The following is a 12,082-nucleotide window of genomic DNA, read 5'->3' as shown; positions in this document are numbered from 1 at the left end:
TTTTTTCAGCTCCCTGGCAATTGGATGACGTTTCGAGTGACATTTACTCGAGCATCCCCTACCTATCTTTAATACCTTAAGCATGCTCTTCACCCGTCTCCGAAATCTTCAATCATCAGCTCTCTCCATATTTTTGTTCCTAATAATTTTTTATCCTCTATACGAAACCTTCAGTAAAAAAATTTTTTTCATACAAAATTTTACAGGAGAGGTGATCAATGAGTCAGTGAGTGAGTGAATCAGCACAAGAAGCTATATTAAAATTAATAGAGAGAACTGGACGTGGAAAACTCACTGGGGCACCCCAAAGGATGTCGGAAACTATCCATCGGATCGGAGAGGTGCCGTCTCAAAGCAAAAAAATGTTCAAAACCTTGGGCCATTGGGTGAACCGGTGAAAGAAATATGGCCACCAAACGAAAAAAAAAATTCGTCTCCATACAAAAATTTCCTTAATTTTCAAGAAGCTCTCCAGAAAATTTTTGTATGAACTTTTTCCCTTGACTGTTTGTATGCGTAGACCTTACGAGTCTTCCTTCAGGAAAATTATGAAATATCATGAATGTGGAAAATTTACCAGAGTACCCCAAGGACCCTCAAAAACTATCAGTCGTAGAGACGTGGTCCTTAAACTAAAAATGTTCAAGACCTTAGGCCCTTTGGTGAACTGGTAAAAAAAAGATAGCCACCGAACAAAAAAAAATGCCGATGCAATATACTATCGCCCTCAAATACTATATAAGTAAGTATTAGTAATATAATTAATAAGGCCTTGGACCATTTGGTGAACCGGTGAATAAAAGATTCCCACCAAACGAAAAATAATTCCTATACAAAAATAAATAAAATTTGTCAGTCTATCCTAATTTTTGTACTGGATTTATTTTTTAAACTTATTTTCTTTTAACGGTCTTAAATAGTTAGAACAATACGAAAACTCGAATGTGGGAATTGGTGAATCGTTAAAATATTACAAATCAAAACCCTTCAAAAACTATTAAAAACACAAAACTATAAAAAAATGTCTAATAAATACAATGTCCGCATGCATATATAAATTGATCCAAACTTTTTTTATTTTAAAAATCAATAATAAATAGTATAAAATTATAATACTTAATTATTTAGAATATTATTTCGGATATATATAATATAATGAAATGATATATCCCTTAACAACTGCAAATAAACTACACTGATAAATATATTTTACGCTTTTCACAACTTTTGCTATTATATCAAATTGTAATATATATATTTTTTTATATATAAACGAACAGTATTTTATATCAGACATTAATCTTGTAAACCCTCTTCACTCCATACTTAACCCAAAATAATAAGATTATATTTATTCAACCATTATGAAAGTACACATTTGTACACTTATTGCCGTACTTTTATTTGCTGGCTTTTTGGACCATGCCATGACCCAGATTCCGAGTAAGTAAAAATTTTTTTACATCAAAATAATTATTATGTTATTATTATAATAATAGGGTCTTGGACTATAGTAATAAAATGATGTGATGTTTTGTATAGCCATTAATATTAATATATTAGATTAATTATATTATATTAGATTATTATTAAGATGTCTGCCACTTTAAAACTTAATGAAAAGTTGGCACTATATCTTACTTTTTTTTAAATAAATTTTTAAAGAAACAAATACGTATTTTTTCTGACAACGATCAATAACTCAAAAACGAGCCCTTTTTGCCCATAGGTCTTACGAAGTTATTTGATAGCATTTGACTTCTCAAAGAGAAGGTAACGTTTTACAGGACTTCATGTATAAATATCATCCATATGGATTAAAAAATATTAACAATTATTTCCCCGCTTCAAAACGTTTCTGATTTTTAACCCCCGACCCAAAAAGAGGGGTGTTATAAGTTTGACGTGTGTATCTGTGTATCTGTCTGTGGCATAGTAGCTCCCAAACCAATGAACCGATTTTAATTTAGTTTTTTTTTTGTTTGAAAGGTGACTTGATCGAGAGTGTTCTTAGCTATCATCCAAGAAAATCGGTTCAGACGTTTGAAAGTTATCAGCTATTTTCTAGTTACTGTAACCTTCACTTGTCGGGGGTGTTATAAATTTTTAATTTACACTTGTAAATAATATATAAAAAACTAAAATCAAAAAAAAAAATCATCAAAATTGGAGCCGTTTCTGAGGACTTCCTAAGATAGGCTATTTTACTGCTTTATTGACTCCACTGTATATATTGTTGAATGCATATACATTATAGTATGTACTAGCTGATGCCCGCAGCTTCGCCCGCGTGGATTTAGGTTTTTAGAAATCTCGTGGGAACTTTTGATTTCCCAGGAAAGGAACACTTTTTTTCTTTACAGCATCAGGTTGAGGAGTTGGGTCCTCGAGGTCAACGACAAAGTCTTTACTTGGTATAGATACCTTCAATATCAATTTATAACCGACAGTTTCTAAATACCATGAGCTTTGGTGGTCAGGTCCCCTGCAGCATCTGGGTTGAGGAGTTGGAATTCAATTTTTTATGGAACAATGTCGCAAAGTTCCTCTATCGATTAAAAAAAAAATACGTAAATAAGTTTAGAAATTTTGCAGATATCGGTGTACAGAGGTAGAAAAACACAACTCCTCCATTTTCGAAAGTCGGTTAAAAAGTAGCCTACGGTTACTCCTTGGCTAATCTTCTACTTGTCTGTGAGAGTCCCGTCAAAATAGTCCAGCCGTTCCGAAGATTAGTCCGTTCGAACAGACATACCGACAGACAGACAAAAATTTTAAAAACGTGTAGGTAGTATAGTATAGATAGTATAGTAGTTTAAAAATCCCGTGGGAACTTTTGAGTACCCAAGTAGCCTATCCGTAATAACCCATCCTCGGGACGCAAGACATTACTGTCATAAAATATTCAAACGGATGATCCTTTAAAAAACCGGCCAAGTGCGAGTCAGAGTCGCGCACCGAGGGTTCCGTACTAGGGTATTTTTCCCGACATTTTGCACGATAAATCAAAAACTATAACGCATAAAAATAAACAAAAACCTGTTTTAGAATGTACAGGTAAAGCCCTTTCATATGATACTCTACTTGGTATAGTTATCTTACTTTGAAAATGGAAACACATTTTAATTTTTTTTAATTATATAACCACAAATTCACGGTTTTCGGATTTATTTCTTTACTTGTGCTATAAGATCTACCTACCTGCCAAATTTCATGATTCTAGGTCAACGGGAAGTATCCTATAGGGTTTCTTAACAGACACGATGGTCGGACGGACGGACAGATAGACAGACAGACAGACAAAGTGATCCTATAAGGGTTCCATTTTTCCTTTTAAGGTACGGAACTCTAAAAATCCCGAGGGAACACCAGGATTTAGGGATGCAATTCCTTACAGCATCAGGGTTGAGTAGTTGGGTCCTCGAGGTCAACGACAAAGTCTTTACTTGGTAAAGATATCAATTTATCAATTTATATCAATTTATAACCGACGACAGTTTCTAAATCCCATCTACTTTGGTGATCAAGTTCCCTGCAGCATCAGGATTGAGGAGTTGGAATCCAAATTTTTTATAGAACAATGTCACAAAGTTCCTCTATCGATTAAAAAAAAAATTACGTAAATCGGTTCAGAAATCTCGCAGATTTTGGTATAAATAGGTTGAAAAACACAACTCCTTTTTTGAAAGTCGGTCAAAAAAGTAGCTTATGTTACACCCTGATCAATCCTCTATTTGTGTGTGAAAGTCCCGTCAAAATCGGTTCAGCCGTTCCGAAGATTAGCCCGTTCAAACAGACAGGCGGACAGACAGACAAAAATTTTAAAAACGTGTGATTCAGTTATGGTATCGTTCAAATAACCATATGAGCTTAATAAAAGGTAGTTATTTCGAAATTACAGACAGACACTTCAATTTTATTAATTAGTAAGTATACATGAACTTGTAATAAAATCTCTTTGGCTATACTATTTGTATCTGGCTGGTTTTGGTATCATTGAAAGTTTAAATTTTAAAGAACATAGTTCCAAATTCAAATTAGGAAAATGTGTGATTTTCATTTGTTTTTCGTACCGTCAAGATGAATCTAATGAAGAAATTCGATTACATTTTAAAATTGTTCTACAAAAAAGGTAAAAATGCAACGCAAGCCGCGAAAAAAATTTGCGATGTTTATGGACCTAGTGCAGTGTCTGTGAGAGTAGCACGAATTTGGTTTAAGCGTTTTCAATCCGGAAATTTTGATGTCAAAGATGCGCGTCGCTCTGGTCGCCCTGTTACGGATAAAATGGATGCCATTTTTTAAAAAGTGGAGCAAGATCGGCATATCAGTGGTTATGACGTAGCTGAAGAACTGGGAATTGACCACAAAACAGTTTTGGCGCATTTGAAAAAACTGGGTACACAAAAAAGCTCGATATTTGGGTACCTCACGAGCTCACTGAAAGAAACTTAATGAACCGTGTACTCATTTGTGATTCTTTATTACGACGAAATGAAACCGAACCATTTTTGAAGAAGCTGATAACTGGTGATGAAAAGTGGATCACGTACGACAAGAATGTGCGAAAAAAGTCGTGGTCAAAGGCCTGTCAGGCTTCACAGACTGTGGCGAAACCCGCAACAAGGCGATGCTGTGTGTGTGGTGGGATTGGAAGGGCATTATTCGTTATGAGCTGTTATCACCAGGCAGGACCATCGATTCTGAACTCTACTGCGAACAACTGATGAGATTAAAGCAAGAAATTGAGAGAGAGCGGCTGGAATTAATCAACAGAAGGGGTGTGGTTTTTCATCATGATAAGACTAGACCTTACACATCTTTAGCCACTCAGCAAAAATTAAGAGAGTTTGGCTGGGAGGTGTTAATGCATCCGCCGTATAGTCCTGACCTTGCACCTTCAGATTTCCACCTGTTTCGGTCTCTTCAGAATTCTTTAGGCAGTGTCAGGTTAATATCACTAGAGGACTGCCAAAACCACTTGTCGCGGTATTTTGAGCAGAAGTCCCAAAATTTTTTTAGCAATGGGATTATGTCCCTACCTACAAGATGGCAAAAAGTTATCTAACAAAATGGTACCTAAATACTTTAGTTAAATGTAAATAAACTATACAAAAAAATGTTTTGAATTTTCTTTAAAAATGCGAAAAGACTTTTTTCCCAACCTATTATTTATTTACTTAGTATATTATTACTGTGTACACCTATTAAGGGTTGTCACTTAGATCCGGATCTATTGTTTTTATGTTTAGACTATTTAGAGTTACAGCCTGTTTTGTGTGCCTTTTTTTCAATAAAATAAAATAAAATAATGAATTCTAGCCCCATACACACTATACATATATAAAACATCACATCAATAGGGTTCCGTACCTCAAAAGGAAAAACGAAACCCTTATAAGATCACTTCGTTGTCTGTCTGCCTGTGTGTCTGTCTGCCTGTCTGTCTGTCTGTCCTTCTGTAATGAAGGCGTCAAATGATTATTTAGGTGTATATTTTCAGACTTTATGGCATGCGCCAACAATGAAGAGTGCGAAGACATCTGCTACTCCCGCTGTGAAGAACCAAATGAGGCTCTCTGTAATCAATTTGATGTCTACTCTATAATATGCGTGTGTGGTCCAATACTTGTCGATTAAGCTGGTCATGAGTCATGACAGACGCATACTTGGTTAACATGAATTTTGTGCACCCACACGTGTACATCCTATAGATATTTATTTTATTAAGATCAAAATGTTCACCATTGCGTGATAGATGTAATAATATAATATACTTATGTTGCTTCATGAACGTCTTTTTTTTAAACAATCACATTACTCTTTACCTTTTCATACCACTACAAATTATAGAGTAAGATAAGATCCCAGGGCCACCAGACGTCACGTATTTTCTGAGCAAGGAAATGTGGACGATTGAGTAGTGTTAGTATGTACTAAGAATGCATTGCTCGCTCGCTTGCCGTAAATTATCCAAGCTGATTTTTACGTATATTTTAGGCAATATCCTTAAAAATAATTCGCCAATACTCCCAGACACTTTCCGTCGGTTGTATTGCTTTGCAGATGCTTTAAAGCTCCCAAACAATGACTTTTGTTTAGAAGGTCATTGCTCCCAAAATAATAATTAAGTAGGTACTTAAGTTCACGTAAATTCAGATGCTCCATTTTCATATATGTCTACCAGAAATTATTATAAAACGTTTTACACGAAGACAGACCGATCCAAGGGGCCAATCATCCCCTAAATTCAATTTGCCAATTCAATGCCTCTGTGGATAGGAGCGCGAGGGCATTATCTACGCGCATGAGATTGAGTGTGACATGTATAGGATATCACGAATGACTTAGACGATTTCACCTTCAAACTAGCAATTTTGGTTTTGGTGCCCTCTATTGCCATTTAATCAAGTACTACTACGCAGACTTTTAGTATTTTTACGTAGTAGGGTAAAAGCTCCAGCAAATGAACGAATAAAGACTAATCTAACTTTGACCTCAAATTAAGATACATGAGAATCGTTCTACATATATTTTTTATATTTTGTGTGTCTTTATACAGTCTTAAATTATTTAAATATCAAAAAAAGCAAAAATAATGCGTGGTATTAATTATTATAAATTATTTTATGAATGAACGAACTTTATCTAGTGCATAAACACGATTTCTATTAATAAATTCTTAAATACATTTAATTACTAAAAAAAATTGTGTGGCTTGTAATTACAAAAAAATGCCAGATTTTTTTCGACATTTTGCGTGATAAATCAAAAACTATTTTACATTAAAATAAATAAAACCTGTTTTAGAATGTATAATAGAGCCTTTTCATATGATATCCCCTTTAGTATATGACGGCGCTGATAGGAATAGATATTTTTCATATTTAAGTTTTTTTTTCCAGTAAATCGGCTAATTTTCAAGGACAGATTTAGGGCTTCAAAATTGAGTCTTTTATGTTTTTTCATTAAACCTAGGTGCGGGAGATTGATCACTACAAAATGAATAAAATAGTTTTTGTAAATATAGGTCGGGGAAAAAGTCTTTTCGCATTTTTTAAGAAAATTCAAAACATTTTTTAGTATAGTTTATTTACATTTAACTAAAGTATGTAGGTACCATTTTGTTTGATAACTTTTTGCCATCTTGTAGGTAGGGACATGATCCCATTGCTATAGAAATTTTGGGACTTCTGATCAAAATACCGCGACAAGTGGTTCATCCAGTGCCAGAGTATGAACCTCTTTCAGGTCAGCCAGTTCAGCCTTCAATTGAGAGTTCTTGGCAATAATGGCTCTGAGGTCTAAATTCAACTTGACTGTTGTCTTGTTCCTTCAACAAGTTTTAGTGATTTTAGTTTCTGGAGGGTATTTTAATTTTCAGTTGCTCCTCCATAGGATATGTTATATAATATGTAAGTGAAAGAAAAAAAAAATTTAAAGTTAAGAGTTTTGCAGAAATGAAACTGAAAGATTTTAAAAAGGAGTATAAAAGAACAAAAGTATAAATATTTAGAGTTTTATATTAAATTCGTATGTCTTGACCTACACTAACTGGACCAAAAATTATACATTATTTATTAGTTACTTACTTAATTGGTAAAATTAAGTGCCTAATAAATATCAAGTGCAAAGTTACTTAATTACAGACAGACAGACAGACAACAAAGTGATCCTATGAGGGATCCGGTCTTCCTTTTGAGGTACTGAACCCTAAAAATAAGAATAAGTTAGGTAATAGAAGCAATGCCGCCTTTGAGACGTTATTCTGGTTTTATCACTTATCTTATAGTTGCATTTCACAGTTTATAATAATTAATTTTAAACAACTTTACAACAATTTCACACTGGTTTTTCACTTATTTCTATTAAAATTTATATACTTATAATTTAATTAAATTTAAGGAACAGCTGATTTAGCGACATGTCAGCTTGAAGGTTGTGTTCCATTTTTACATAATAAATAATAAATAAAGGTTTATTTAGCTCATATACAGGGTCACACACAAAAACAAAAAAACAAGAATAAAAATAAAAATACAATTAAACTTGAATATTAATTAAAACTAGAAAACACTATTATACTATGTTGTGTCTGTGAGCTAAAAGGGCTCTGCCTCAGCAAGATGCTGCAGTATTTGACTACTGCAGCGCTGATTTTCAGGCAGAGCCCTGGTGTCACGACCTGACAACGAAACAGTGCATCTGCATATTAGATTAAATTACAGATATAAAAAGCAACCAAAAAAGAAAAAGAATTATTAGTAGGGTAGAAAAGATATTATATATATATTATCATTTATTGTATATACATACATATATAGATATTATACAAATATAAACATGAGTAGGGTCGACATGTCTTCAGCAAGGAATACGTTTTTTTTTTTTTTTTTTAATTTTTTATCTTTACTGTAGACTTCATGGAACAAAGAGGCAGAACAAAGAACAAAAACATGGAACAAGAAAACATAATACTAGCTTACGCTCGCTACTTCGTCTGCGTACACTACACTAACTTCACATCTCTAATTTACCCCCTTAGGGATTAAATTTTCAAAAATCCTTTCTTAACGGATGCCTGCGTCATAATAGTTATTTGCGTGCCAATTTTCAGCACGATACATCCAGTAGTTTGAGCTGTAGGTACTTTGACAGATCAGTCAGTCAGTTATTTATAATACTTGGATTCCGTTCTTATATAATATATAATTATAACTGCGAAAGTGGCTGTCTGTCTGTTAGCTTTCATGATTTTCCCATAAGTTTAAGCGATTTTGACTAAAGATAAAAATATGGCTTACATCTTGGAGAAGGACATAGGCTACTATTTATCCCGGATAATTAAAGAGTTCTCAGGGAATTTTTTAAAAAACTAAATCCACAAGGATGAAATCACAGTCGTCATTTAGTTCTTAATATTTCCCGATATTTCCTCGAGTATAGTAATAATATATAAAAACAGACACCCATGTTTCAAGAAATCATCGTGTACAAACGGACATACCTAATAGGTATTGCAGTCATCCGTAGGTACATCGAAGTTCACGACCTATATCCCTTGTTACCCAAAAGACGTCGGTCGTTCGCTACATGAAATAAAGATATTTGTATTTGAAACGCCAAAAGTTAATCTACTCACAACATGAAAAAAAGATGATTGAATTTAGAGCGCCACAGTCAAGTTGAATTACGCTCTAATGATATTAAAAATATAGGAATTAGAATTTATTTAATCACCGTATATTAATACGCATATTATTACCCATACAGTGTCAATACATTTCATACATCACTTATGTAATAACTTATACTGATGCTTTATCATAAAGCCAATAGAAAATTTACTATCTTGCAGCACCTAATTCACTGTACCTAAGTTTTTAAGAAAAATTACGTACAGTACGTACCTACATTATACACTGTACCCTCTTAATTTTTTAAGAAAAATAAAAATTTGTTCTATAATAATGTCTAATATAAAACTATAAATAAGTATTATAATATCATCAGAACATTTAATTTAAAGAAATAAGATATCCCTTAACAACTGCAAATAAACCATGTCGATAAAATATATATTTTACGCTTTTCGCAACTTACGCTAAAGTATATGAAATTGCAATATACATATTATTATTATATAAGCGAGCTGTTATTTTGTATCAGACATTTATATTGTAAAGACTTTTCACTCCATATTGATTAATTCCAGATAATAATATATTATCATGAAAGTACACATTTATACATTTGCCATAGTTTTACTTGCTGGCTTTTTGGACATGGACACTTTTTGTGTAGATGGTAAGCTTAATTCATGAGATTTTACATCTGACCAAGTTGAAAGATTTCAAGCGTCGAATCATCGAGCCCAATCGTGGGCCCACTACTGAGCACGGGTCTCCTTTCAGATAAGGTCACAGCTTCCCTCGCTGACTAATTGTAGATTGGCAGACTTCTTTCGAGAACATTATGGAAAATTCTCAGGCATAAGGTTTGCCTTACAATGTTTCCCTTTGCCGTTAAATCAAGTGATATATTTAATATCTTAAAACGCACATATAGCTCTGAAAAGTTAGAGTGTACCCTGGATCCAACCCCGGATCCACCCAACAGGAAACCGACGTCTGTGGTTCTCAAAGTTATCAGGCCCGCGATCAACTTAAAAATAATTTAAAAGTCGAACCCACCCCAAGCCAAACGTGGAACAAGCTATGTCATAGGTTTGGTCTTTCATATAGCTATGTCATAGGCATTTCCTCGATAGTAACATTTGTTGTATGAGGTTGTCTTGCGCTTGATGACAATCATGCCTAAGAAACAGAGCAGTGATGAGCTCTAGGTTGGAGCGTGCCTAGAAGATGCCTATTGACTTTTGACTTGAATATATTCATATCGTATCTAAGTGGTTAAAAAACAGCTCATTTAAGAAAAACATCCACTAATAATTGACGATTTTTATTAATGAAATAAGAATGAAATTAAGAATGAAGGGTTCCGTTTTTTGCCATTTGGCTACGGAATCCTAAAAATGGCGGTACAAATCCCGTAAGTAATGAAATTTTATCTGTTTGGCTGCCGGCCAAACAACAGTAAGGCCGACGTTTTGTGACCTACTCAATACCCACTAGCAACCCGCCTGTGAATAGTTTGGGAAAGACTGCACTAAACTACTTTTTCTTTTATGGCAGGCTATAACATGATTGAATTTCTATGATAAAGACGTAAAATGCTAATTTTTTGGTGTCTTACGTGACCCACTTCGTTTCGTGACGTTCGGACGTTTTGTGACCCACTTTATACCCACAAGAAACCCACCTGTGAATAGTTTGGGAAGGACTGCACTAAACTACGTTTTCTTTTAAAGCAGGCTATAACATGATTGAATTTTATAACAAAGACGTAAAATGCTAAGTTTTTGGTGTATGCTTTCAGCCACTCAAGGTCCAGACTTAATGCCATGCGAGCTCAACTCTGAGTGCGAACCTATCTGTAGTACGAGATGTCGTCGCCCATATTTGCCTATCTGCAGATCTGACGAATGCTGGTGTGCTCCACTCCAGCCCTGAGATTAAGCTGGCCTTGACAATAACATACTTGCTACATGGTTTTAATGTGTGTGTGACCCTATACTTATTTACTTAGATAACAACCCTCACTATTGCGTTATAGATGGTCGATAATATAATATATATTGTTTCATGTAAGTTGTCTTTTTATTAAACAATCGCATTATTTTTATCCTATTCATCTGGCTACGGCAAAGCAAATAGTGCGTCTGGTAATATGGATCCGAGGCATGGTCGCTAACTATGGGCCTCATAACTCATAAGGAAGCTTAGAGTCGCGAGAGCTATGCGTGGAGTTCCTCTACGTGATCAAATAAGAAATGGAGAGATTCGTAGGAGAACTAGAGTAACCGACTTAGCTCAACCGGTTGCGAAGCTGAAGTGGCAATGGCAGGGGGCATAGTTCGTCGATAAACGTCGGGGTCCCGAGCTGCTATGATGGCGACCTCGCATCGGACATCGCAGCGTTGGAAGACCTATCCACTTTGCCGCAGTCGCGTAATAAAAACAACATGCACTTTAGGCAAACTGAACTAGGGTGAGGGAACTCTCGGTTTGCACGATAAATCAAAAACTATATTGCATAAAAATAAATAAAAATCAGTTTTAGGTTTTATGTGACACCCCACTTAGTATAGTTATCCTACTTTGAAAATTGAAAATAGTAATTACTATTTCCACATTTTTTTTTGTGCTGTAACCATAAATTCACGGTTTTAAGTTTTTTTCCTTTACTTGTTGTTTAAGACCTACCTACCTGCCAAATTTCATGAATCTAGGTCAACGGGAACGCTATAGGTTTTCTCGACAGGCACGACAGACGGACAGACAAACAGACAGACAGACAATAAAGTGATTCCTATAAGGGTTTCGTTTTTCCTTTTGAGGTACGGAATAAATAGACAATTCATAGCATATTCATGGGCTACCTAGTTGCAATCTAGCTCAAATGTAAGAGGAACATTTGACGCCTGCCATTGACGTCGAAGTCTCGACGTTTTGTTACAAAT

General features: G+C 34.6%; 1 protein-coding gene and 2 long non-coding RNA genes across 3 annotated transcripts in view; 2 read left to right on the top strand and 1 right to left on the bottom strand.

Annotated features, from left to right (window-relative positions):
• LOC123867372 (angiotensin-converting enzyme) overlaps nt 1-12,082 on the bottom strand; it is a 335,250-nt gene that overhangs the window by 232,172 nt on the left and 90,996 nt on the right. The window lies entirely within an intron of this gene.
• Nucleotides 1,290-5,790, top strand: LOC123867392. Its single transcript, XR_006796401.1, has 2 exons — nt 1,290-1,443; nt 5,504-5,790. It is a non-coding gene; the product is annotated as an uncharacterized LOC123867392 (long non-coding RNA).
• On the top strand, nt 9,654-11,207 carry LOC123867398. Its single transcript, XR_006796406.1, has 2 exons — nt 9,654-9,807; nt 10,939-11,207. It is a non-coding gene; the product is annotated as an uncharacterized LOC123867398 (long non-coding RNA).

The sequence above is a fragment of the Maniola jurtina genome, chromosome 8 (assembly GCF_905333055.1).
Source record: "Maniola jurtina chromosome 8, ilManJurt1.1, whole genome shotgun sequence".
Classification (NCBI taxonomy): domain Eukaryota; kingdom Metazoa; phylum Arthropoda; class Insecta; order Lepidoptera; family Nymphalidae; genus Maniola; species Maniola jurtina.
Note: the sequence above shows the minus strand (reverse complement) of the source record. Positions and strands in the feature narration are given on the sequence as shown.